The sequence below is a fragment of the Etheostoma cragini genome, chromosome 9 (genome assembly GCF_013103735.1).
Source record: "Etheostoma cragini isolate CJK2018 chromosome 9, CSU_Ecrag_1.0, whole genome shotgun sequence".
Lineage (NCBI taxonomy): Eukaryota > Metazoa > Chordata > Actinopteri > Perciformes > Percidae > Etheostoma > Etheostoma cragini.
Window position 1 is genome coordinate 27,568,056 of NC_048415.1, and position 5,123 is coordinate 27,573,178.

The 5,123-nt window shown below is 42.8% G+C and overlaps 1 protein-coding gene and 1 long non-coding RNA gene across 2 annotated transcripts in view; both read right to left on the reverse strand.

Annotated features, from left to right (window-relative positions):
• The window catches only part of arhgap39 (Rho GTPase activating protein 39), an 85,865-nt gene that overhangs the window by 64,510 nt on the left and 16,232 nt on the right, over nucleotides 1–5,123 (reverse strand). The gene's annotated exons all lie outside the window — the stretch shown is intronic.
• Nucleotides 1–5,123, reverse strand: part of LOC117950577 — a 16,360-nt gene that overhangs the window by 10,659 nt on the left and 578 nt on the right. The window lies entirely within an intron of this gene.

Here is a 5,123-nt window from a genome sequence, read left to right on the forward strand (position 1 = left end):
ATATATATATATATTTGCTTAGATAATAGAGCTGCACACAAGATCCCCGCTGGACAACAAAAACTAAACTTAGTGATGTCTCTTGGGCTTAATAGTCAATCTTTGATTAAGCTAAACTTAGTGACACCTAGGGTTGGGTATCGTTTGGGTTTTTTATGATACCAGCGCTATAGCGATACTTTTAAAACGGAGCCGGTGCCTAAACATTGCCTGAACCGAAATATGTATAATATATTTATAATGTACCGTGTATATAATATAAAATATAAAAAAGGAGCACAAAACAACAGTTGGCAAAATTAGGGGGTGGCAGTAGCTCTGTCAGCTGTAAACCGGTTGGGAACCGGAGGGTCGCTGGTTCAAGTCCCCAAACGGACCTAAGTATGGTGGTGGACTGGTAGCTGGAGAGATGTTAGTCCACCTACGGGGCACTGCCAAGCGCCCAGTAGGTGAACTAACTGCACCGGGTTTCAGTACCCAACCCTAGTCATGGTCAACCGCGCAATCAGTCAGAAGTTTACATATTCTTCATACTGAAGCAACGGTGTCTGATTTTCTGCCGAAGTTCCACGCCTCCCTTTCAACTCATCAGATAGGCTTCTGCATGTTGAGCACTTTCAGCTGCACTATTTTGTCTCATTTCATCAAATTTTGTTCTTCATCGCCACCAACCCCCCTAGGCTGTTATGTACGGCTCTGTGTGTTCCTGCACCAGTGGTGGCGCGGGAATCTCTGCGGAGCGTCCATGATCTGGTAGGCTGATCTGGACCTCTCAACACCCACATGCTAAAAATAGCTGCAGCAGCAGCAGCAGAAAGAGCAGCAGCGTGTTCACATACTGGAGGCAGACAGCCTTCCAAAAGCAGCTTTTGGAAAACGATTATTCCCTGTAGCATTACAAGGTGTGCGTGTGTTATGCTGTCTATTGACTCCGCCTCAGGACTAGGCATGGGACTGTATGAGAGTCCGACACCTACACAACGTTTTACACAAACTATGTAGGTTTAGTGTGTACAGGAAAGAACCAATTTGAGTCGTGCTCCTTAAGCAAAATAATATTATTTTCATGTTGAAAATAGGACATTTGTGAATAATTACATTTATGTAGATGCAGATTATGGGATGCTATTGCAGTGACAATAAGATTGTGTATAAATCAGTCAATTTATTTGTCACATGAAGACAATTCCAGTGAAATATAATATTTAAATAATAGGTGGATAAAATGCTAACTCATTATAGCCAGTCGTCAGTTATCTGTTTGGGTTGTCTGTTCACACACACTTCTGTGCATGTGTGTGTATGTGTGTGTGTCTAGGTATGATGCAGTAGTTTATGCTGGAAGCTCTTGAACACAAAAGCATGGAGGAGATGGTCCCCTAGCAACCGTGGCCTTCGCAATTCCGGTGCTGCACATGGGTGTATGCAAAATATGTACTTAACGCACAATATATGGAAATGAGCTCGGTAGGTTTTGGTGACGCAATATATTGCGAGTGATAATTTTTTTATAAAAGAGTATATTCATTTTGACATACAAATGAATGTTCCCAACGTTTGAGTCGATCACGTCGCCTCTGTCATCTCGTCTGCTTTGTGTGTCGGAGGCAGAGGCGGGACTCAGGCGGCGTTTCCACACACGCACGCGCGCACGCACACACACACACACACACACACACACACACCCCGAGTGGATAGCGACAGGTCAAGACGTGAACCCACTGCCTTATAGGCCCTATAGTGTTTTGTGACATCTCCAGCCAATTAGGAAGAATAAGTACCAATGGACCTGGTTTCAAAGCTGCAATCTTCAGCTTCGATTTGGGAACGTTTTGGCTTTAAGCTGATGAAAGAGGAGAGCCAATTAACATGGACGAGCCGGTTTGTCGTCTTTGTTTGAAAAATAGTGGCAGTGAAAAGAGGCAACACAATTAAATTAAAATCTCAACTAAAACATAACCATCCCGCCCAGTTTTTCAACCTGGGAACCGCAGCTAGATGTGGAGAGCGGTCTTCCAGACAGAAACCTGTTACAGATGCCTTTTCCCCGCAGTGTAAATACAAACGTGACCGCACAAAATGCAATTTGAGAAGAAAGTTCATTTCGGACCCTGGTAATATCTCCCATATCCATCAAGCTTTAGGCAAATAATTGTGCAATGATGTCACCAATATGCCTGTAGGATCAATTGAGTCCTAAAAACCCGAGGGAATACCCTGACTTACATTTTTAAACCGACCGTGGCTCTCGCACCATCACACATTTTGCCTCGGTTATGTCATTTCCTCTGAAAAAATCATCGATCACTTTAAAAAGGACTTGTGTGATCAGGAAACTCAGCTTCTCTACTGGTTACACCCTCACGTCAGATGCCATGCCAACAATAGTAAGCAATGGTTGTGTCCGACACCAGAATCATTTCCAGTTATTAACTCATCCTTCCCCAACATTGTTTTATACCAACTGCTGCAGGTGATTAGGACTGGGTAAAAATCAAAATCAAATATCACAATATTGTATGATTGACTATTGGTGCTTTAACAAAATGTTTATTACACAATGAGATTTTATGATAAATATTCTCCAGAAATGATTTCATGATTTAGGGGGTAAAGCTAAACATTAGAACAGCTAGAACAGCCTGGTAGGTTCAGAAAATAATATCCTAATTATAAATCCTTTGCAGATGCTTGAGAATTAATAGCACAATCCACTGCGGCTCACAAGAATGTCCTCACACTTAGAATAATACAGCTAATTGACCAATGTGTTTCAATTATATATAGCTAACTAGTTCCTCATTATGGATAGGGGCACAGTGATTTAGCGTAGTTTAAACTTTAATAAAATTATCAAACAGTATTCAGCCAGCCCCCCTGCAGTACTTGAGGACTCCCTGTTGAAGACCCAGGGATTAGATCGTGGCTGAACAAATGAAACATAACCACTTCTATCACAAATCTGCACTCAGTCAATAGTTATAGACGTTCCCCTCCCGGGACTGCTCCGGTGCCGCCAGAAACTCCTCCGGATGTCACTCACCTTCCTCTTTCTTTGTGCCTGTGTTCTAAACTCCGGTGGAATTATGAGGACTACGGTTAACTGCTCCTCAGACAGCTAGCTAGACTATCTGCCCAGATCTATGCAGCTCTAATAACCAACACACAGCAAACAACAGACCCAGCGCCTGTGCATATTAACTCTAATATTGATTGTGGCGGGAGTGATTTGAAGTGGCTTTGCAATTCTTGAATACCAAGCACAACACTTATGTCTGTATGCTTGACCCATGTGTCTCCTCTGGCTTCACCATGTGAATCACTCAGAGGCATTAGTGGGAGGAAAGAGGGCCACGGCCTGGATGGGCTCGATTAACAGGCCTGGCAGGAGGACAGCGCGCGTGTCCAGTATACAGTCCTTTTCAGACATGACATTACTGGCGTCATCCTATCTCATAAAGTGATGGCTTTGTGTCACTCAGACATAGGTGACTTTTGCGTTAATGTTCCTTACGGCTTTATTAAGACATGACCTGACTACACATTTACGGAAAGAGCCACAATGAGATTTTTACCACCTGATGCGCGAGAGGGAGCAGCGAGGTCGAGTGAATGAAAGAGCGCAGGGTTTGACATTATGGTTGTTTTTATTTCAAAGTCAATTTTTACTGGCCCCTATGGAAAATTGTTATTTTATTAGTGGTTAATAAATAACGACAAACACTCTAGTAAATTGTTCAATTGGATCTTAATTTACAATGTACAAAAACACCATGAACCACCATGATAGATGAGTTATAGTTTATACTGAAAGTGGAGGCTGTAATTAAAAAAAAAAAAAAAAAGCTAGCTTTTAGCATTGAGTTAATCTACAGTCATATTATTATATGAGCCATACTATTTGGCTCTACATTAACGCAGCCATCAGTCTGGGACTGGCCACGGGCGGGCCCTCGTCAAAAAAAAAGACACTGGGCCTAACAACCTTTCTAGGGGAATCCCTGGACTTGTAACAGTGTTTTGCATTGCTGTGTAGGTACTGTTACTTAAGTAAGGCAAAGAACTTCCATGACAAAGCTCTTCCTCCACCACTGCTGACAGGGAATCCAGATCCCTAGGTGGTTTGACGGCCCCAAAAATGGTTTACATTTACCGTACCACGTTCAGTGGTGTGTTGCATCCCCAGACATTGTGTTTGTCATAGCCGTCCCTGCTGTGATGGGATGTTCCAACAACTCCTGAAAGTACGATGTGGCGACGGATAGGCCACCTTCCTGCAGTGGTAAAAGGTTTCATATCTGCTGTCACCCCTGCTGACAGACATCTGCTCCAGTCGGTGCAGCCTCTGTGCTCTAGCACTACAAAGGTCCCAACTGTAGCAAACTGAAAGTGAATTTGACATCTGACGAACATCTGATGAACACTGCGTTTCCATCACACCCACAGGGATGTGTTTCCAATCACAGTGTGTAAATACAGGCTCTTGGCCAAAGGCTACATTCTAATCCAATAGGGAGGAAAGCTTTGCTTTACTTCACTTCAATGACCCGGGAACAACGATGCTAATGACTGTGTGGCACCAAGTACCTACACTGTGATATCTGGAAAAAAATAACAATCGACAGCACTGCCAGCATCTCCTGAAAGTACACTGTGAAAATGGAAACGTCAGGTTCCTGCAGTGGAAAAAGGCTTCATACTGTATCTGCTGTCCCTCCTGCTGACAGAAACCTGCTCCAGTAGGTGAAGCCTCTGTGTTCTAACACTACAAAGGTTCAATTCAATTCAATTCTATTTTTAGTATCAAATCATAACAAGCTATTTCAAGACACTTTACAGATAGAGTTCATGGAGATGGATATGCTGCCCTTAGGTTTTATTGAGGGCAAAGGTTTTTGAGAACTTGTAAAATTATTGGAACCAGCATATCACATTCCGTCACGTCAGTGGAGGAGACTCATTGAATTCAAGACAAAAGTGCGTTCCTCCCTCATCAAGCCTGTTATCTGCGTTGTGTTACCTATTTTTCTGATTATTGATTCCACCATCATATACAGTGGGTACGGAAAGTATTCAGACCCCTTTAAATTTTTCACTCTTTGTTTCATTGCAGCCATTTTCCA